The 24,050-nt window shown below is 34.8% G+C and overlaps 1 long non-coding RNA gene across 7 annotated transcripts in view; it reads right to left on the bottom strand.

Moving 5' to 3' along the window:
* Nucleotides 1-1,952: 1,952 nt before the first annotated feature.
* LOC109488525 overlaps nucleotides 1,953-24,050 on the bottom strand; it is a 29,654-nt gene continuing 7,556 nt past the window's right edge. For 2 of the 7 annotated variants that reach the window (XR_004622812.1, XR_004622811.1), the window contains exons 2-6: nucleotides 23,877-23,961; nucleotides 23,077-23,143; nucleotides 15,516-15,633; nucleotides 11,915-11,983; nucleotides 4,878-9,161 (exon numbers count right to left, since the gene is read on the bottom strand). This is a non-coding gene — a long non-coding RNA (uncharacterized LOC109488525). The other 5 variants (XR_004622809.1, XR_004622813.1, XR_004622814.1 and 2 more) reach the window with 5 other exon arrangements.

The following is a 24,050-nucleotide window of genomic DNA, read 5'->3' on the forward strand; positions in this document are numbered from 1 at the left end:
CACATAAACTTATTACGTTTCCAATAATTCTCAGTTTCTCAGAATTGAATGAATACTTCCTTGGAGTAAAGAAAAATTTCAATTCTTTTGACAAAGAATGCCAACATACAACTTTTATTTTAAAAAATAAAGTCATACATAGAAGAAGAAAAACATTTATCCATAGTTTAAGGAAGGTAGGTTAGTCATGTGGGGCATATCCTGACAGGAAAATGTATTTATCCTCATTATTATCATCAACAATCAACATTTATTTATCAAAGTGTTTTATATCAAACAAATTGTGCTTTACAATGATAATGTATAGGTAAATAAAAAGCACCTATTGGTGAATATCAGTCCTATGCTGAGAAATTTTGAGTGAGGAGCAATTTCACCTAATAAGATGATAAGATCAGCATTTTAAAAAGACTGCATTAGAGAATCCATTGATGTGTGCAAGAGCACGTATTGGTAGAGCAGTAAAGGGACTTCCACAGTAATTGAGAAAGATTCAAAAGGGTGGTGAAGATGGTGTGAATCTATGATGGAGGCAGAATCAAGAAGTCTCAATCAAGGTGGAGGGTGAAGTGGGGGGTAATGGAGAAGGAGGTACAAACAAAATGGCCTTCATTCTGATATATATATAACTGTATACGTTGATTTTGGTCATTGAGATGGTAATAAAATTCAATACTCTGGTACCAGTAATTCCTCAACTCTCTTAACATTAGTGATCTCTTCAATTGCCTAAACTTTTAATAATTAGTATCAGGCCTTCAGTGACATTCGGCCAAAAAAAAAAAAAAAGAATAATTTTGAACTTTATTCTCTGTTTTTAATTCATTGCTTTGTCTTTTATTGCTTTGTCTTTGGTATTTAAGTAACAAACTGAATTTTTACTTTAAATGATTTTTGACTCAGTCATTTTTTGTGTGTCATTTCACATGATTCTCTTTCTCTCAGATTACCTCAGGTATGAGATTTATAAATGATCAACAGTTCTGTTTTTTACTTTTATCAGAATATGGGAAAATCAGTAATTCAATGCACAAAAAAGAACTAGCTTACTAAATGTTATTTACAACAAAGGAAACCATCCAATCACTCTATTATGCTACAGAAGGGTGCTTACTTTCATGGAAAATAGTAAAATTAATTTTGAATAGAATATAGAGTATGTTATGAAAACCATGTATTAGATTATTCCTTTTGTTATTGTGGTGTAAGAATATTCTGGGTATTTAGATAATGATAATATAGCTAGGTATTTTAAAGGGGTTGTAGCTGGGTAATGGAAACCTGAAAGGATATTTTTTCTATTTTTTATACTATATTAACGCATATTATTTTTGTAACAAATGTTTTCAATTAGACACAAAGAAAGTAATCCTTGACAAAGTCAGCAGCAATGCCTCTGGTGACCCTTCTTGCTTTCTTAAAGAACCTTAATTTTAGAATGGTGTTTCAGTTGGCAGGCTGCTTGACTTTGCTTCTGTGGATGGAGAGATTGTGTCATACTCATCACAATGAAAATAGATCTCAGCCTGAAGAAGACCCTCAGTAAAAATGTGCTGGATAAGTCGGAAATTTTTTTAATAATATTTTTTTTATTATACTATGTTAGTCACCATACAGTACATCCCTGGTTTTGGTGTATAGTTCCATGATTCATTACTTGCGTATAACACCCAGTGCACCGTGCAATACGTGCCCTCCTTAATACCCATCACCAGCCTATCCCACTTACCCCCTCCCTTCTGAAGCCCTCAGTTTGTTTCCCAGAGTCCATAGTCTCTCATGGTTCATTCCCCTTTCTGTTTACCCACCATTTCTTCTTCCCTTTATTCTCCTACTGATCTTCCTAGTTCTTATGTTCCATAAATGAGTGAAACCATATGATAATTGTCTTTCTCTGCTTGACTTATTTCGCTTAGCATTATCTCCTCCAGTCCTGTCCATGTTGCTGCAAATGTTGAGAAATCATTCTTTTTGATGGCTGAGTAATATTCCATTGTATATATGGATCCCATCTTCTTAATCCAGTCATCTGTTGAAAGACATCTCAGCTCCTTCCATGATTTAGCTATTGTGGAATTTTTGCAATTAAATTAGGAATGTAATGAATAAAAAGTAATAAATGTTGCTTGTGGACATGTCAATTAAGTTAAATACCAGTTGCTGAATGAAGAATTTTGGATTTTTTTCACATTAGCTCATTTATCCACTGCCTTGTAGATGACAGTAGCATCCTGTGTTAAGGTACTTTCTTGATAACATACAGATCACACCTGGTAGAGATACAATTTGGTTACAGTTTGAGAAAACTCTGTTCATATTTTGAACCATCTTTAGCTGACTGCCATGAATCTCTAGTTTAAAAATGTGTTATATATTCATGTAATTGCTACTTCTTTAACTGTATGACAATTTCTTTTTCATACATCTTTATATTACTTAAAGCTCTATGCCATATCTTTGAATATAAATTTCTTCCTCAGTTTGCATAACTGATTTCTGTTGTGGTATCTATATTCTTGTGCTAACATATGTAGCACATAAAGAAACACCTAAAAAAAATAAATGATGTATCATGATTACATTATCCAATTAATCTCGTCAAAATGATAATTATGGTTACAACTTTTTTCGAACAGTGTTTTGTTGTTTGCATTGTAAAATAAAATCACCACTTTGATGAAGGTGAATTCATGATGTATGTACATATTTACAGTAGACTTTCTTTAACATTAATTAACTTTAGGGGCACTTTGGTGGCTCAGTCAGTTATCTGCCGTGGCTCAGGTTGTGATCTGTGGTCCTAGGATTGAACCCTGCATCAAGCTCCCTCCTCAGTGGAGACCCTGCTTCTCCCTCTCCTTCTGCTGCTCTCCCTGTTTGTCCTCTCTTGCTTTCTCTCTCTGTCAAATAAATAACCTTTAAATTAAAATAATAAAATAAATAAAATAAAATAAAAACTTTTCTAGTAAATACAAAACTTTTGCAAAGGAAAAAAGAGCTTTGTTGATAACTGGATGCTAAATATTCTTAAGTCACATATCTATTACAAGTACATATTGAACATTATATTGAACACGTATTAAATATTATATACCCAGTAATGTATCTGGCAAAATTCATTTATTCTTATTTGCTTAAGAATTCTATTTATTTATTTATTTATTTAATTTATTTATTTATTTACTTGGATCATTGTTATATTGCAATATATTGACCAGACTAACCTTTGCTAATACCTTTCAGATCAATATCACTTCTTGTAATTATAATTTCATTTTTTTAAGGATTTATTTATTTTTTTGAGTGACAGAGAGAGACCAAGTGTGGGGAGAGCAGAGGGAGCTAATCACAAGAGGACTCCTCCCTGAGCTTGGAGACACCAAATCAGAGCTCCATCTCAGGACCCTGAGATCATGACCTGAACCAAAATTAAGAGTTGGACACTTAACCGACCAAGCCATCCAGGGAACCCTGTAGTAAGGATATTTAGGATTTACTCCCTTAGCAACTTTGAAATAGTTCTGTATAACACTATTAAGTGAAAATAAGTGCGTATTTGCCTTATCTTTTCTATTGATATACAATTGACATATTTCATTGTGTAATTTTTAGGTGTACGTTGATCTGATACATTTACATATTGCAATATAATTACCACTGCAGCATTAGCTAACACCTCCATAAAATTGTGTAATTGTAATTCATTTGTTGACTGAGAACAATTAAGATCTATCCTCTTAACAACTTTGAAGTTAATAACGCTTTAGTGTTGACTACAATCCTGATGCTGTGCAATAGTTCTCAAGAACTTACTCATCTTCTAGTTGTAGGTTTTCACCCTTCGGCTACCATCTTCCCAATTCCTCTCCACCCAGCCTCTGGTAATACTCATTCTATTCTCTGTTTCTATGACTTGGTTTTAGTTTTAATTCCACATATAAGTGATACTATACAATATTTTTCTTTCTCTTTCTGACTTATCTCACATAGCATAATGCATTCACATATCATCTCCATTCATGTGGTCACAAGTGCCATTTCCTTTTTTTTAGTCACTGAATAATAATAAAAATTATATATACACACATATATGTATATATACAATTATATTATATAATAATAAATATATACCATAAATATAATTACATATAAATTATAAATTGTTACATATAATTATATATAATTCTATATTAATGTTTATAGATATAACGTATATATATGTATATGTATACACACACACACACACACACACACACACACACACATATATAATGTTGGTCTTCTTTCCACATACCTGTTGTTCTTTTGGGCACTTGTACATCTTCTGTGGAAAAATATCTACTTCTTTCCTCTCCCCACTTTTTTAATCAGACTGTTTGCTTCTTGTTTTTGAGTTGTATATGTTCTTTATATATATTTTGACCTTAACTTGTTCAGTGACTTGCAAATATTTTCTCCCGTTCTGTATGTTGTCATTTCATTTTGTTGATTTTTCTCACCATTCTGGAAGCTGGGAAATCTAAGGTCAAGGCACCAGCATATTTGGTTTCTGAGAATCCGCTTTCTGGTTTGCAGATGGCCTTGATCTCACTGTGTTCTCACATGGCAGAAAGCTGAGAACAAGAACAAGTACTCATGGTTCTTCTTATAAGGGCACTAATCCTATTCATGAGGTTTCCACCGTCATGGCCAAATTAATTTCCAAAGCCTCCACTTCTTAATATTATTACATTGGGGACTAAGATTTTAATATATCAGTTTTGTAGAAAAAATTCAGTCCATAACATGACATTACAGGGATGGTACTCAAAAACTTTCCTGGTGACCTATTTTCTAAAAAAAAAAATAAAACCTAGTAAATTGGTTACAGAATTTCACATTTGTGAAATTGTTAGGAAATATCTACACACTACAATAATATGGCACTTTACCATCAAAGAGACCTGAAGTCTACATGTGGCAGCATGAACCTCCCCTACCTCCACTTCCATGCCCTACAACTTGTGCAAAGGAAGAGAATAAAATAAATAGACAGTAAGAGATAAAACAGAAATACAGACAGAAAAAGAACAGAAAAGAAATATGGATAAAAACCAAAGAAAGACAGGGTATGGATATGTGCACCATTGGTGAGTGTGGCAGCTTGGAGTTATTGTGAAGTGGCAGGATAGAAAGTTAAAATATCAATCATGGATGGGCGTATTTTATTGTCTTTCTGAGATGTGTACGCATATGTGGGTGTATTTGTGTGTGTGTTTATATATTTTATGTATTTCTACAACTCTAGCTCAACTGGGTAGAGCTTTCTATCACACAAAATCACACATAAACAAATGCAAAATTCACAATGTACTCAAATTCTTTTTTAATGTTAATCATAGGGACACATTTGCATTTTCAAAACAAGCATAGCAAAAATAACTGCATTTATTTTTCTTAACATTTTAAAAGACTTTGAAATTTATTTTATAGGGGGTAAGGTTAGAGGGAGAGAGAGCTGCAAGCAGACGCCATTTGAGTGTGGAACCAGATGTGGGACTCGATCTCATGACCCTGAAATCAGGGCCCTGAAATCATCATCTGAGCCAAAATCAAGAGTTGGATGCTTAACTGTGTCACCCAAGAGCCCCTGCATTTAGTTTTTAATTCTTCAGGTGCAGAGAAGCAGAAATTATATCCAAACCTCACTGGTGTTTTCAGTGCTACCTTCTTAAATTTTTACTTTTTTCAGAGGGCAATCTGCAGGAGTCCATGTGCTTAATACAAACACCTGGGAGTGGCTATTTCTGGACAAAAAATTTGCATTAATATCCTTTGAATTATGTTAAAGCAAAGCCAACAAAAAGGCTTTAAACCATTATTTTCCAAATCAGTTACTTTAATCCATCCATTGTCTTTTTTCTAACCCAAATGATTTACATGTGCAAATATTAGAAAAAGAGTTAATAACTCCTATCCAATTTTTTTTTTTGATTTTAGGGTTGAAGTTTGCTAGAAGATATGCAGGTAATAAGAAGTTTAAGTATTTATATATTGATTCTTACTTTTAGACAGCACACTGGGTCACCAGAGAAGGGAGACTGTAACACACTCATAAACTCACACAGATTACACACACTCACTTTTTATTTTTTCCTCCAAAACTTCCATTTTATCAAATAAATGGTTAAAAACACTCAAATCCAAAGTAAATATGTATAATTGTTTTTCATTAATTCATAAATTGAATCAGATGGATCTGTACTTGAATCCAAACTTTAATTAATATTAGTAATCATAGTTGGACAAACTTCTCTAAGTCTTCATTGTCTGAACTACAAAATAAAACTATTTCTCCATTTGATTGATTTATTAAAATTAAATAAGTATAAATGTGCTTCAAACAGCACTAGGCACATAGTAAGTGTTCAATGTAACATTGACCATATTAAAAAAATTATTTTGACTGGAAAATATCTATATGTTTAGATATTCATCTTTTCTATTCTGAACAAATGCTAATTACCAAGTTCTCAAGTGTGTGATTTGATAAATAGAGGTGATATAAAAAACACGACCTGAGGGAAAGGAGCAGCTTCATTTGAAAAAAACTAAGAAAGATCCTAGACAAAGGAGGGCCACTTGTATAATGTGTTATATATTGTGGATTATTAGTGATCATAGCCAAGACTGACAACATGTTCTTCCATAGAAAATGTTACCTTGGATCCAGATACATCTCATCCATATCTCCAAATTGCTGAAGACAACAAAAGCGTGAAAGGAGGTGATATCTTGCAGGATCTACCCAAAAGTACACAGCAGTTTGATAACCTAGTCTGTGTATTAGGTCAGCAATTTTTTTCCGAAGGTAGACACTACTGGGAAGTGAGTGTGAAAAATAAAATAAAATGGACTCTAGGCATTTGTAAACATTCTGTCTGCAGACAGGGAGAAATCACAGAGTCTCCAGATACTGGGTTCTGGACACTGAGCTTGAATAAAAGTAATGACTACCAAGCTCTTGTAAATCCACACATAACACTCCACCTTGAGAAACCTCCTGAGATTGTTGGAATCTTCTTGGACTATGAGGCTGGAAGGGTCTCCTTTTATAATGTGACCAACCTGTCTCACATCTATACCTACAGAAAGTGCTTCACAGAGGTCTTGAGACCATACTTTTATCCTGGCCCCCTCTACAATAGTCAAAATGAACACCCTCTGAAAATCCTGTCATTAGGGCATATAAACAAGCCAAGAAGAAGATGTTCTGTGTGACTGAGGAAGAAAATGCCTTATTTTGAATCTGCTGAAATTGGGATTTATATATATATATAATTTATAAATTCTATGATTTTATATATATTTTCTTATAGAATGATTAGAATGCTAGACTTCTTCCTTCAAATGAATCTAAAAATCATTTTGATGTCATAAATTATACCTTTTTATCATTTTCATCCTCAATATGTCTATTTGTTAATGGACAAGAATTATTTGAGTTACATGCTATAGAACTTAGTTGGCAATTCCAGGCCACAAGACATAAATACAATACCCAAAGGAAGTTTCTACTTTTGCAAATGGTGAAGAAAAGCTAATTCTCAGTTGATCCCTGATAGGTGTGATTTCTCCTTCATTCATGTTTTGAAATGGAAGAGGGTGTGGGTTACACTCTGCAACATCAGGAAATTGACTGGGCCCCAACCCTACTGATATTGCCTAAACCTAGAGGAGCATGATTGCTTTGACAAGAGAGCTCTTTCTTTTTTTTTAAGATTTTATTTATTTATTTATTTGAGAGAGAGAGAGCCAGTGAGAGAGGGAACACAGGCAGGGGGAGTGGGAGAGGGAGAAGCAGGCTCCCTGAGCAGGAGCCTGATGTGGGGCTCTATCCCATGATTCTGGGATCACGCCCTGAGCCAAAGGCAAATGCTTAACGACTGAGCCACCCAGGCGCCCCACAAGAGAGTTCTAAACATGGACTGACTAACTCTTGACTTAAAAAAAAAGTATCTTCAAGTGAATATCTCCTCCAGGCATTCATTTCCTTAACTTTTCACCTCAATGTTGTTTTGAAATTATAATGACCATAATCTCCAACCTAATTAAATGGAATACTATCATTTATTCATCTATTCAACAAATGATTATTTGGCACTGTATATATTTGTTCTAAATATCCATTATCTGCAACACTGTAGATTGTCTATTTGTAGCTGCAACTGTGTATCTGGCACTGGCAATAAACAGGTAAAAATTGACAAATAAATCCTAGCTTCAAAATGTATGAGAAAGGATCAAGGTATCAAGATATAGAATGATAATGAGTGGGTTCATTTAAATCTAGTTATCAGGAAAACTGTCACTGAGAAAGTAATGCATAAAGATGGAATTTACTACATGCATAGCTGAAATAATTCAAATCAAGACAACATGTGAAATGCAGAAAGAATGGGCCTGGGTGAGAAAGCAGAGGAACACCTACAGGGCTCACATGAAGTTGGGACAGAATGGTTTTAAAGTAGGTTGCAAAAAAAATAAATAAATAAAGTAGGTTGCAAAGATCAGTAGCTGAAGCAACATGACAGGCTGAGCTAAAATGGATTTTCTTAGTGCCACTACCAGACCATTTGGGTGTATTATAATAAAATATTAAAATATAAGTAATGTTAAAATAGTCTTGAGCAATAATAATAAAAATAAATAAATAATAATAGGTGAACTAGACCAAATGAATATCAAACCCATCATCGTAAGTTATTTTAAAGGAGGTGGCCTAAATCTTGTTACATGAATCTACGTGCTCATAGGCATGGAATATTTAATAAAGTCAAGAGGCAGGATGGAGGTTTTAGGAAAGATCTGTAGGTACAATCTGAGTCAGTCCCCCAGAAAATTGGTTGATGGTAAGGTTGCTTGCCCCTTAAAACATATGGGGGGGGGGAAATTAAGAGTTTAGCTACTCTGTCTCATAAAATCTAAAGGACACAGTGGACCTATGTTCACCTTCTGCCTGGGACGTTGAGAGTGAGAGAAGGGCCAGCAGCTACTCTGTAGTGTGATGGAGGAGTGCTGCATTGCATGACTGGTATACTTAGAGATTTTCAGAGTGAAGATCTCATGATTCCTGAAGGCTAGAATACGGTCCATGGGAAAGCACTCTTCTGGAATGCTGCCTGCAAAAGAGAATACATATTAGTGGAAATTAGATTGTGTCTATACGATGCCTGTTGGCTGAGAAAAGAATCTTGAGAAGCCAAAATACAGACATATTTCACCCTCCTCAAAGTAACAGCAAGAAAAAGTTCCTCAGCTATTTGAGGGCTTTTGAAGAACTAATGAGGGAAAATTGAGCTTGAAATGCCTTCTATTGTAGCTCAATACAAAAATAATTACGTAAAAAGGTTCTCACTCTAGTCACCTCTAATACCCTCTCACTCAGACACTCCACAATTCCCTAGTTCCCTACAATGTGTGTTTTCCCTCACTGAAGTGAGTAATATACTGACTCATTCAATTATGCATATTTTCCTGGTAGGTTTTAGCTAAAGGACATATATAAATGCTAAGGAGAAAAACCATCTAGCATATTGAGGCATCTTTCCACTAACATTAAACTGTCCTGTAGAATAAGATTTAGAAAATGTGGAAAAATTCAGCCAAAGGGGAAACTCATAACAAAAACAATTTGCAAAAATTAACTATTCCAGTTACACAAACACAATACAACCTCATTGTGCTGAAATCCCTGAAATTCTGCAATAATTAAAAATAAGAAAATCTGGAAGGAGTTAAGATGGCAGAGAAGTAGGGGAACCCTAAGCTTGCCTTGTCCCTGGAACACAGCTAGATAAATATCAAATCATTCTGAACACCAAGAAATCAATCTGAGTACTGAGAGAACAAAACTGCACACCAAAAAGTAAAGAAATGACCACCTCATGGTGATAGAGGAGTTGTGGAGAGTTGATTTGGGGGAGAAAGGAACTGCAGGTGTTGCAGAGAGGAGGAAGTCCTGATTACAGAAAGCAAAGTGACAAGGAGAGAGAGAGAGAGAAAGAGGGAGAGAGAGAGAGAGAAATAGCAATAGCAGGGAGGGAAATGTCCAGGGGAAAACAAAAACAAAAACAAAAACTTCCCCAAAAACAAGTGACTGGGAAAAGGAGAGGGGATGACTACCACAAGTTATTATGAGAAGTGGAGTGCAAAGTCTGAAGTGTTAAAAGTCTTTGCTGGGATTCATGCCTGGTGGGCCTAGCAGTGGTCCTGTGGGGAGCAGGGCAGAGACCTGAGATTGGGCAGTATTGTGGGAGGATCTACTGGGTTGCTTGGTGAGAAGCAGTTTCCCTTGTTGGAGTGTATACAGGAGTGGTGGCATGGCCTGACTCAGGACAATGTGCTGCCCTGTTCATTAACATAAGGACAGGGGCATGGGCTGAGGACAGCAAAACTTGGTTCTGACTTTTTGCTGTGCTTTACCATAAACCCCAAAGTGCTGTGTGGTTGTGCAACCACTTTTCTGAGACAAATTGGCAAATGGAAAAAGCATGATGACACCCTCCTAGAGAGGAGCAGGACAGGTCCATGCCATGTGGGTGCATCTTTAAATTTGGAGTATTGAAACTCAGCTGTGTGTCTGAGAGAAAACATGGGAGTGCTGTGCAACAGGACAGGCAGATAGCTCAGACACAGACAGAGGAAAGGCTGGGAACTGACAGAAGTTGGAGACACATGAGGGGTGATTCTTTGCTTTTCTGTCAGAACTTCCTGAAGAGTGTTGGGAGTGAACTCCCCATTCTGGGGATGAGAGAGCAGGGCACTACCATTTCTTTTCTCTCCCTGCCGATCAGCACTGATCAACTTCAGTGAGTAGCACAGCGTGCCCACCCCCCAGTGCAGACCTGAACTGCTTGCACCGCGCCCCACCTCCCAAAGTCCTGCAGGTGCATCTCCACCAGGGCAAGTACACCTGAGAATCAGTGTGGCAGGTCCTCCCACCAGAAGTATAACAGATATCACTCCCAATTACCAAGTCTATTGATCATAGAGTGCTGAAAACCTTCAAGATCTAGTTTCTTTCCTTCTTTCTTTTCTTTCTTTCTTTTCTTTTCTTTCTTTCTTTCTTTTTCTTTTCTTTTCTTTTCTTTCTTTCTCTCCCTCTTTTCCTTCCTTCCTTCCTCCCTCCCTCCCTCCCTTCCCTTACTTTCTTATAGATCTAGCTTCCTTTCACAAGTAGACCAAAACACACCCAGTTAAAACTTGCCACAGTGTGGACAAGATAGAGACATCCCCCAAGGCAGACAAAGAGAAACTTTGAAGAGAGGAGGACACTGTGTCATATTGGTATATTTAATAATATCAAACCAAAATAATATATATGAAAGGTTCAGAGAAAGTAACTATGAATTAAAAAGCTAACTATTAATGTGCTAAAAACCACTTTTAAAATAGGCTTGTGCTCTCTAAAATTTTCATAAAGTAATTTGAAAATTTTTAGAGACAATACTTTCGCTATTCTACAACCTAAAGACATCACTATACCAAGAAAGAAAATCATAAAAGAATTCACAAAAATGGAATGTGTAGCAGAAGGTTTAAAAGCATAAACTAGAAATTGATGACCTGGTTTCAAATCTTCAGAGTCACTCATTAGCAAGTTATATAACCTCTCCCTACCTCTGTTTCCTCATTTTTAAATGATGATAATAATAATGCCTTCAGAAAGGACTGTTACAAAAAGCAAATAAATTAATATTTGTAAAGTATTTAGTCCTAGCTAGGCACATAGTACTATATACACATTTGTTAACTAAAGAATGCTACACTGAATTTTTACATGAAGACAAAATATACAATATTCAAATCTTGAAAAATTACATTTTCTCATTGAAATTAAAAGTCAGTAAGTAGAAAGTTGTATATGCTGTACCTGTTTAGCATTTTTGTGAGTTCCTTGAATTGTCCTCTGATTTTCCACCAGTTTGACATTTGGATTTCCCTTCAAGGCATGAATACATACAAAGGTCAACAAAGAGGTAGTACAAAATTGAACTATACAAATCATTTGGGCATACGAATACATAATCTCCTTCCAGAGATGACAGAACAGTACAATCTATACATGGTCAATATGAACTACAGATGAAATTAAAAACTTCCATGGTCCCAGGGACTGATTTTATTGAAAGGCTTTCTCAGAACAGGAATAAATCAACTTCTCACATAAGTCAAATAGTCTGACAATTCAAAAACAAGGACAAGTTAGTTGATACTCCACAACTTATAAACGGGTCTGGAAAATACTTCTTTAAATTCAAATTTTATTTTAACAATAAAATCAAGAACACATTTTTTACCATTTAAAAACTCAGTATTTTGTTTTGACTAATTTATCTGATTTATGAAATTCACAGTTTAATTTGAAAAGACAAGTTTTCAGTTCTTTGTATTTTTGCCAACAGATTTATCTTTCTCACCTGTTCTTTTTTGTAAGAAAGATACTAACTACTGTTTTATAATCACTCTATTTTTGAAAGCAACAAAATAGGAATGAAATTCTACCTATATTGTACAGCAGAATAATTTTCCTCTCAGCAAAATAATTTTGAGCCAGGACCTCTGAAGAAGTACAAATGAAGTGAGCCATAACACCTACTAACAATTTATCCACACATAAGTGGGCCTCCCTCAACTGTTCTACCAGGGACGAAAGCAGAACTCTACACTCAACTACAAACCCCTTTTTTCATCCTTTGATTATAGAGAACAACATACCAGCAGGCTTTTTAGAACACCCAGTAGAATAACCAGCTCAGAACAAGCACCAGAGAAAACAGAAATAAAACAACAGAAGAAAACTTTTAAAAATTGAAGGATTACTCTCAGAAATATCTGAGTACATATTATAGCTATAAAGAAGAACGAGCTATTTTTTAAAAAAAGCAAAACAAAGATTTCCCTATTATCAGTAAAGTTTTAACAATATAAATAATCCTTATCGAAAATTATGAAATTGACATTCTCCTTTTGTCATCATTATTTAGATATTCAGAAAGCTCTAATTCTCTGGGCTCATAGTTCTATTCTTTTGCAACAAACATGAATGAAGCTTTAAAATCGTACTGGCCAACTTTTTATGTACTTACATGCAACATCAGGTTATATACAGATATGTGATTCATTATTGTATTTTCTTTCCTTCCTTGAATAGAAGCAACTTTAATAAATCTCAGATTATTTTGTGTTCTGAATCATCCATAGAAAATGGGAAAATAAAATTTCATAAAATAATATGAATCATATATTGCAACCAAAAGACATTTTTTAGGTTTTATGTTATCACTTTTGTAGTAAATAATGTTGATATATATTTTTTATCAAAGAAATGAACATAATAGTAAGCTTCCTTATGAAAATTTTAGCTAGTACAGAGCTAAATTTAAAAAGATAAATATAATTTCCCCCTCTATTAGGTAGTTTTTGATTCAAAGAAACTGCTCCTAAAAAATATCTAGGAAGGAGTGCCTGGGTGGCTCAGTCTGTTAGGCAACTGCCTTTGGCTCAGGTCATGACCTGAGGGTCTGGGACTGAGCCCTGCATTGGGCTCCTTGCTCTTCAGGGAGCCTGCTTCTCCCTCTTCCCTGTTTGTGCTCTCTCTTGCTATCTCTCTCTCTCTCTCAAGTAAATAAATAAAATCTTTTTAAAAAAAAATATCTTAGGAAGACTGACAAAGAAAAGCTACTGAGCGAGGACTGGTCCAAGCAGATATTTTAATATACTATAATGCCTCTATAATTAAAACAGTGTGGCTGCCTTCACACATGAATTAGATGAACAGCTCAGTGAAACAGAATGTAAGTACATATGGAAATTCAATTTATGATACAGTGACATCTCAAAAAAATGGGGCAAAGATAGACTTTACAGTAAGTGATGCTGGAGCAACTTGTTACCCATATGGAAAAAGATAAAATTAGATACATACCTCACACTATATGTAAGAATAAACTACAAATGGATCAGAGATACAAGTGTAGAAAAGTAAAATAAAGATAGAATAAATAAAAATAAATTTTAAATAACAAATTATAAAAAAAATGTAAAAAATATGCAAACGTAAACTTAATAAAATATGGATGAACTCCTATATAGCTTGAAACATCCCCCTAGGTAAGGGTGTTGTCAAAGAATTTGTCAAAAGGTCTCCCACTGATCTAGTAAAATTAAAACAAACCTAGAACAATTAAGCATCAAAATAGTTAAATTGGAACTCATTAAATAAGAACCCATGACTCCATACAAATTTAAATAAATGCAAACTTACACATACAGCCACAAAAGGAAAAAGGGAAAGGTCTCTCTTGCATTAGAATGTCAGCTAATAAATATAAAAGGAACACTGGGGTTAGCAAATCACCATTTCACAACCACCAGAGTAACTTTTTCAGCTAAGAATTATCGACAGAAGCTCAAAGTAGTTAGTAGTAGTAGTAGACTGTTGTAGGAGAAACAGGACATTTACATAGTCTCAAACTATCTTACCACAAATTACAAAGTTAAAGTTACTTTACAGCGCAGAAACTCAGGAGATACCGCCTTAATCAAATGATTAATGTTGACATCACTAGGAATAAAACCACTATCATGTGCCTCCTATGACACACTGCAAAGGACACAATGTAATTTCTATAGAATCCCTCCAAAAATGTATAACTGAATCTAAGAATGAAAAGATACCACACAATCCAATATTCTACAAACCCTCAGAAAATTTCAAAGTGAGATCCCCTTTGGCACACCCCAACCTCCTGTTTTCTATATCCTTATCCAATCTTCTAGATTCCCAGGATTTAGGCAGTGGTCACAATGATCCTATCCATAAAAGTAAAAGGGACTAAAAAGGCATTTTTTTTCTAGTTCAAATAATAACAACTAAAGAAATACATTCTTCTTTTCTAAAACATCACATTAAACTGTAACTGTGGTGAATATAGTAAATTTTTTAAAACCTGTTTTTTATAAGACTTTAATAAAAGAAAAAATATCTCAATCTCCTATAACTTAAAAAGAAAACTGTTTTGCCAATCATAACAAACCTACCTTCATTCCTACGTGAAACAGCAAAACACTTTCATGAAACCATTTGTATCTTAGCTAAGAAAAAAAGGCAATAAAGGGACGCCTGGGTGGCTCAGTCGGTTGATTGTACAACTCTTGATTTCAACTCAGAGGTCATGATCTCAGGGTCACGAGACCAAGCCCCATATCGGGCTTACACTCCGCACAGGGTCTACTTGAGTTCTTGCTCAGCCTCTCCCTCTCTCCCTCCCCCACTCGTGCATGATTCCTCTCTCTAATAAATAAATGAATAAAAGATTTTTTTAAAAAGCAATAAAAAAGTAATTTCTTATTTAATGTATGTTAATTTGCCCAACAGTTCAAACTGTAAACAGTTTTTGGACTATCTACTGTTTAAGACTAAATATATCCTCCTAATTTACAACAAAAATGAAACATTTAAAAATACATACCAACATCATCTTTGCTTTCCAGAGGAACACTCCAAGCTATCAGGTTTCTTGCTGTACGACCTTCCTCTGCAACTATTCTCCTTACTTTGTCATGACTATTGGAGCGCTGGAATGATGCCTATATACAGAAAAGAGAATATACATTAGATTATTAGATTAGTCAACATATAAAATATATTTGGCTAACAAATTCATTATTTCTAACATTCTCTCACAAGGAAGCACTTAAAACTAATTTAGGACTGAAAAGGTAGTTAAACAGAGAAAAGAAAGTAAGTCACGGATCTTTTTATTTCTGAAAAGACTGGTTTTACAACTTTAAACATTAATTATTTCAAGAATAAATACAATCTAAGGTTTGAAAATGTGCCCTAAGAAGCACAAATACTGCTTTGTAAAAACTTCAGCACCACCACTTACATAGCAACAGTCTGATCGCTCTGATTCCAATCCTACACCCAGGGTTCCTTTTAGCCTTTCCCTTATTTGTAATTTCTTTCTCTGCCAGTCAGAAACCCGGTTCTCATTACCTACAATATATTTACACCTGTTCGATTCTAATACATACATAAAGTAGTTTCAGAATTGCTAACCCACAGCATTTATTAACAAGATTACAACATTTCTATACAGTTCTTATCTTTAGCCTTACAGTATCAAGAACTGGATTTTGTTTTCTAAAACGACTTAAATTAGTAGTTCTCATTCTCACCCCTTTCAATGGGATTACATTATTCACTTCTAGTATGTTACTCTTCCCCTTCCGTTTTGGGTTCTCCTCACTCCTGGTCTGATTTTAAGTGCTTGTTTATTGGGGGAGTATGTGAAAGAAAGCAACACATTATTCTCAAAGTAACTTACTGATGAGTAGCATGACTTGAAGAGAAGNACTGATGAGTAGAATGACTTGAAGAGAAGAAAAAAGGCATTACACTCTACAGCATGGGTCAGAAAACTTCTACAAAGGGCCAGATAACAACTTTTTATTTTAGGCTTCGCAGGCCATACAGTCTCTGTGACAACTAGTCAATCATGCCTTTTTGTGTGAAAGCAGCCAGAACTTAACTTTTACATCTTTAAAATAAATATCTGCCCCCACATTCCTTCATTCCTCTGATCTTACCCTAGGTATCCACATGGCATCTGTGGATGCCTAACTGTAGTTACCTAACTCATAAACTTATGCTGAAACACATTAATCTGCGACCACTATTTCAGCTTCATCCTGTTCAAAATTCTCAAATCATCTCTATCCCCATATCTTCCAATCAAGTTAACACTATAAAATCTCCTTTTTAGATTAAACACATCTCCCAGTGATTATTAGCTCTATAAATAACTTAGGTTGGCATCTATCATTTAAGTTACCTAAGCATTGTTTTAAGCAAGAAGTATCACTATTCCTTATAGGCCAGATGAACAAATTTAAATAGGTGGCCTACTTTTCAGCTCTTTTTCAGATAATTTCAGATAATTATGATGCAAGCATAGAAAATCTTATAGGTAGACATATGGAGATAAATATCAGATCATAAAATAAATTATTCTATATATTATTCTCTAACTCAAGACTCTTCATAAAGTGATGAATTTCTAGGAACTAAAGTGATCACGAGATAGCAATGCTATAGTGATGCTAGAACAGAAAACTTGAAATCTAATATTCTTTTCTTCTACAAACATTTCAATTCTACCATAAATTTTGTAAAGTTAGTTCTTTCTCAAAGATTTTTATTTATTTATTTGAGAGAGCAAGAGCATGCACGTGCACCAGTGGGGGGTGAGGGGGAGGTGCAGAGGGAGAAACAGACTCCCTCCTGGGCAGGGAGCCCCACATGGGGCTCCATCTCCCAGGACCTGAAGATCATGACCTGAGCTGAAGGCAGATGCTTACACAACTGAGCCACCCCGGGTGCCCTAAAGTTAGTTCTTTTATACTCAGTACACATACACAAATTCAAAGAAAAAGCTACCACCAACTCAAGACTTTGTTTTAATTCTTAATTCTAGTACTTCTGTTGCAAAAAGTGTAACATTCCTCCTACTACAACACCTGACTGAAAACCATGTTTCCATAAAATCACAGGTGCATTCTGTAATATATGCTAAGTGAACTCTTTTCAATAAACTCCTAAATTCTAGTCATTTTTAATAACCTATTGTTATGAAAATGTCCGTAGTAACTTAAATACAATAGTTTTAAGCATTGTAAACTCAGCATAAGGGTTTGATATTCAATAAATGACTCTAAGATACTTCATACCATTACAGATGTCTAACAGAATTTTCATCTAGGTTCTTCCAAGAGGCTTAAACAAAATACATTATTTTCATCCCAAAGTCACAGTGTGCCACCTACTGCCATACAGAGATTTTGCAGAGGCTTGTTCAAATACTAAATGTTTCAACAAAAAAGCATAAACATCAGTCTTAAGTGAAAGTTTTCATGTTTAACACTTACAGTTTATGATTTAAGTATATAATTTCTGAGACTTGCTCCTAGATTGGGAAAAGAAATTTTTAACCTATCTGCTAAGGCTAAAAAAATCTAAATAATTTCTACTTGAAGCAACTTTGTTCATAATCCTAAACTGGTTTCAAGCACTATTTATTAAATTTTTATGTTTGTACCTCCATTAAAGTTACTACTTCTCACAAGTTCTTCAAAATCTGTCCATAATACTACATGCTCATAAAACTAATTTCCCTTCTTTTTTAAAACAGTTTTGCAGCTTTCTAAATAATTCAGGAAAGACCCTTTCTTTTAAATTCCCACTTCCAAAGCCCTTCATATTTTAAGTAGTATGAAGACAAGATTTCCAGTCACTGAATACCAGGAGTACATTAAAATTCTAAGAGTGGTAGCACTTACATATACTTTTAACCACAAACTTATCTGAGAAACTAAGTAACTGGTACAATTTCCCTAACATAGGATATAAAGCTGGAATTCTGTACAGTAACCTACAATAACTTTGTCAGATCTTACTGATATTTCACATCTTTCTAAAGGTAAAGTAAGGCCTAGATGAACTAAGGCTGTCCAGACTATCACAAGGGACAAAAATAAACTTCAATCTTGTATGAGCTACTTTGTTTTGAGAACTCTGTTGGAACAGATATCAAATCCTACCAATTCTATCTCCTAAATATATCTTGAAATTGTAAATCCACTAATATCACCCTAATCTGAGCCATCGTCATGTCAAACAAATTATTATAACAGCCTCTGTGACAGAGACAACACCAAAGCCACCAGATTTTTGTCCTGCTAGATAACACTTACTGGGCTCTTGCAGATAGAAGGCCATATGACTAAATTCTACACACTAAAATATAGGCAAAAATAACGTAAGCCATTTCCAGGCCTGGCTTATAAAGAAAATCTCATGCATCACCATTTATATTCTCTCTCTCTTTTCTCCCACTTACTGGCCAGATACAGAGGATCCAACTCAGAACTCTCTAGAGAATGAGTAAAAAAAACAAAAATAGAGTTGGTCCCTGAATTACAATGTGAAAGGCTGAATGCTAAATACCTGCACTATTATGTGAATAAGAAATAAACTTCCCTTCTGCTTATAAAAGGTTAGGTAATTCAGACCAACCATCCACTTGAGAAAAACTGTAAGAGGTGAACAAAATATTTTTAAACATCTGTTTAGAGCACCAGAAAAAAGTGAAGGAAGCAAGGAATTATAGGGCAAGATCAGCGAAAATGAGAAATTTAAAGCGGTGAGTCCAGCAATCAGGACTGCTTTTACCCCAGAGGCACCTGGCAATTCCAACAGACACAGCCAAGACAGAAAAGTTGAGCAGAGTTTGACAGACTTGCAAAAGTACAGAAACACAAAATCTGTCCAGAGCCACCCCAGGCATTAGGTTGAAACCTGGAAGTTTCATTCCAAGTGTAAGGGTAAACTAGAACTAGATAAGCCCTCACAAAAAAAGAGCCAATTTTGAATCATTTCAATATCTGGCAGGATTAAACTATGACTGTCAGTGTCCCTAGCCATTGACAAAACCAAACTAAATTTTCTAGGGAATATATTATCATCTTAGGCATCAAATTATCTATTAAATTATTCACATATACCATTTGCACCCAATCAAAAATTACCAGCCACACTATGCAACATGTCAAATATCTGAAAATCAAGAAAAAAAAACCCCAGAAAATAGAAATATACCCACACATGATCCAAATAATGGAGCTATCAGACAAAGATTTCAAGAAAAGTCTACTTAATATGGCCCAGAAAATTAAAAGACCAGATTGAGGGGCACCTGTGTGGCTCAGTCAGATAAGTCTGACTCTTGATTTCAGCTCAGGTCATAATCTCAGAGTCGTGAGATCACAGCCCATATATCAGGCTCCACGCTCAGCACAGAGTCTGCTTCTCCCTCTCTCTCTACTTCTCCTCGCTGCTCCTACCCCCACTCATGCTCTCTCTGTCTCAAATAAATAATAAAACCCTTTTTTAAAAAAAGAAGTCAGAGAAAGACAAATACTGTATGATTTCATTCATACGTGGAATTTAAGAAATGAAACAAATGAACACAACACAAAAGGAACAAACTGAGTAATATAAAAAATTGCTGAATAACTATATTGTACACCTGAAACTAACATAATGCTATATATTAACTATGCTGGGATTAAAATAAATTTTTTTAAAGCTTTTATTTATTTATTTCAGAAAGGGAGACAGCCAGAGAGAGAGGGAACACAAGCAGGGGGAGTGGGAGAGGAAGAAGCAGGCTCATAGCAGAGGAGCCTGATGTGGGGCTCGATCCCATAATGCCGGGATCACGCCCTGAGCCGAAGGCAGACGCTTAACGACTGAGCCACCCAGGCACCCCTAAAATAAATTTTTAAAAAAGAATGATAAACTATATTAATATTGAACAAAGCAGAATCTAAGACTTTACTGCTAGAGATAGAATGATATTTCATAATGATAATAGGTACATCAACCAGTGAATTATAACAATTCTAAATGTGCATCTAATAACATATATAAAAAAAGTAAAATAGGAAAAAACACTATCACCATGGAAGATTTTAACATATCTCTTTAAGAAGCTGGCAGAGTAAGTAGACAAAAACAGTTAAGTAACAATACAGAAGACTTGAACAACATAATTAACAAATGTGACATATTTGACATATCAGGAACCCAACATTCAACAATGGTAGAATATACATTCTTTTCAAGTGTATGTTATTTTCCAGACTATTGATACCCTGGGTCATAAAGCAGGCCTCACTAAATTTCAAAGAATAGAAAGTATCAAAGAGAAATAACCAGGAAAATCCTCGTATGTTTGGAAATTAAGCAGTACATTTCTAAATAACTTACAGATCAAAGAAGTCATATTGGAAATTTTAAAATATTTTCAACTGAGTTATATTAAAAATATGACACATCAGTACTTGTACAGCAGCCAAAGCCATGCTTAAAGGAAAATGTATAGCCATAAAATGATATAATGACAAAAAGCTAAAAATCGAGATCTGAGTCTTTACTTCAAGAAGCTAGGAAGAGTAGCATATTAATTCCAAAAAAGAAGGAAATAAGAAACAGCAAAAACCAATAAAATACAAGACAAACTTATGACAGTGAAAAACTAATAATAAAACCTAAAATGGGTTATTTGAAAACAGTAAGGAAAGAATAACCAATATCAAGAATAAGGACCATCACTACAGAGTCTAAAACCTCCAGGCTTAACATATCAACTTACAATATTTGATATAATGCACAAATTCCTTGAAAAATATAATTTACCAAATCTTGGCATAAAAGGAATCTGAACATTTATTACAGAAATTGAATCCCACAAAAAGAAAATCCAGAGCCAGATCAGTTTCACTGGTGAATTCTCCAAACCATATAAGCAAAAAATTACACTAAATTCTTCTAGAAAATAAAAGGAACACAACTCATTTTCTGAGACCTACATAACCCTAATATCAGAACCTAACAGGATAATACAAACAAAGTAAATTACCAGTTCAAACTATTTCAAGAGTAAAGATGTGAAAATCACACACACACACACACANAGGCTCCTATGCTATGAGCCTGCTTCTTCCTCTCCCTCTCCCCCTGCTTGTGTTCCCTTTCTCGCTGGCTGTCTCTATCTCTGTCGAATAAATAAAATCTTTAAAAAAAAAAAAAAAAAAAGGTAACATGACCAAAAATAGAACAAACTGACCATCACCAATCATGTGATATTCTGCCAAAAAATACAAAATCTGACTCTAGGGGGCGCCTGGGTGGCTCAGTCAGTTAAGTGTCCAACTCTTGATCTCAGCTCAGGTCTTGATCTCAGAGTCGTGAGTTCAAACCCCGCATTGGGCTCCACACTGGGCACAGAGCCTACTTAAAAAAAAAAAAAATCAGACTCTATCCAGTTAGAGATCATAAAGAGAAGCTTAACACAATGGCGACAAAACAGATGGCTGAGGCAAGGGAAGAAAGGCAATCAAATCCTTGGTGACACTGTTGGGCACATGCTACTGAAAGCAGGCTAACTCGGTGTTCCTCCTAGCCCAACTAAAACCTACTGGTCTCAGCTTAAAAAGTAACTCTCTCAGAATGAAGTCCTTTAACCCCCTTAGCCAGGACCACTTTCATATGCACGAACCAACCTATATTCTTTTGCAGCACATCTCACAATTACATTTTAAATCCTATAATTACATATTTACCATCTATCTTCCTCCAAGAATGATGAATAATTGGCATGATAAAGAAATCATGAATGACTGAAATAAGTATTTCATGAATAAATGAACATCATTGGGAAATGAGGTATTCGACATAAATCCATAACTAAAGCTTGCCCTGCTAAGCACAAATTTTTTCCATTTTACCATTTTGGATAAAAATCTCTGAATCACATTTCCCTGACTTTTAAACGGAGGCTACTGAAGGAACTTCCTCTTCTTTGGTACTTTCAGGTTATCACTATGAACAACTTTTGTATGATACTATAATATGCCCTCAGGAGCTAAAGAAGTACAGAGGATGGTTGCCGTAAGATAAATGGGCCCAGATCAAAGTGCTTTTAGACTTTTTGAGTTCTTTACATCCGGATGATTAGGCAGAACACAAAAGCTTAATTTTCAATTATTTTCTCTTCTTCCCGATTCAGCTATCAGCTTTCAATTCTTATTTGGTACAGTTATGGGAATGTTACTACTATGGTTCTGAATAAGAAGCTCAAGAAGTCTACAAGTACAGTGAATATACTTTCACTGTGTGAATTATCTGTTATGGATGATCACAGGCATTTTTAATTTACTCTCAGGTGTTTGGCCACATTCCTTAAAGTCACAGACTTTGGCAGACTAGCAGTGCTTTACTACACTTTGCCCATTAGAGCTGTTTAAAAACAAGACAAATCAATAGGAAATCCTACGAAGCTGTAAAACGAAATAAAGACCTCCGATGCTCTAGGGTATATTGCAAAGATACTAAATGAAAAAGAGATGTAAGGAAAGATGGACAAAAAAACTAAGGTTAGTGTTTAAGGTAGCTCGATCACTTACCATCATTCTTTAGTTCCCTTGTATGCCAAGCAGTTCATTTACGACATAAACCCCTGGGGTATGACTCCTACAATAAAATATATATATATATACACACTCTTAGTCATAACATTGTCAAAAAATATTTATACTTAAAAAGATACAAGTCTCATCATCACAAGTTTGTCATTACATTAAACAACAAAAAAAATAAAATTGCTCCTTTACACTGCCTGTTTGGATACAATACAGCATGTTTTAAATATTCCATACTGAACAATACCTTAATGCTCTCCCCCCCCCAAAATTTTTTTAAGTTAAATAGAAGAGAAACGCTGTTAATTACATAAACAGTCTATGAGATCTCAATGCAGAAACTTTTTAACTACCATCTATATAGTGCACACAAAACACATATAGTATATCCTTACTCAGTTCACAATATATGTTTAACTGAAACAAAAGTTTCATAAAGTAATGTTTATCCCTATTGTGTGAGATGCATTCTGATATATCCTTCTCATTTTTCAAATGCTGCTTCCATTAAATTGATTTATGACCCACTAATGAATGACAACTCACTATACAAAACATTGTAAGCTTTAGGAACTTTCGAAAGCTGAGATTTTATCAGAATATTTTAATTACTATTACAAAAGCCTCCACATAGAACAGATCTTACTTTTCAGGATATCAACATAATGTGGCCAAACCTTTACTCAAAGAAACCCAAAGCAGAAACCTAGATAGAACACAAAGGGCCAGGAATATTGCTAGAAAAAAATGACCTAACCCTATAATGAACAAAGAAAAGAAAGTACCAATTAGAACACAGGTGCTTCTGGGATGAGAGCCTAGGTAACTTATCCGTTGCCAAGTCAATCTGCTCCTTTCAAAATTCAGCACCTCAAATGAAAACACATGTCCACATAAAAATGTATACCCAAGTATTTATAGCAGCATTACACATAATGGCCAAAAGTGGAAACCCAAAT

The sequence above is a fragment of the Ailuropoda melanoleuca genome, unplaced genomic scaffold (assembly GCF_002007445.2).
Source record: "Ailuropoda melanoleuca isolate Jingjing unplaced genomic scaffold, ASM200744v2 unplaced-scaffold2453, whole genome shotgun sequence".
NCBI lineage: Eukaryota > Metazoa > Chordata > Mammalia > Carnivora > Ursidae > Ailuropoda > Ailuropoda melanoleuca.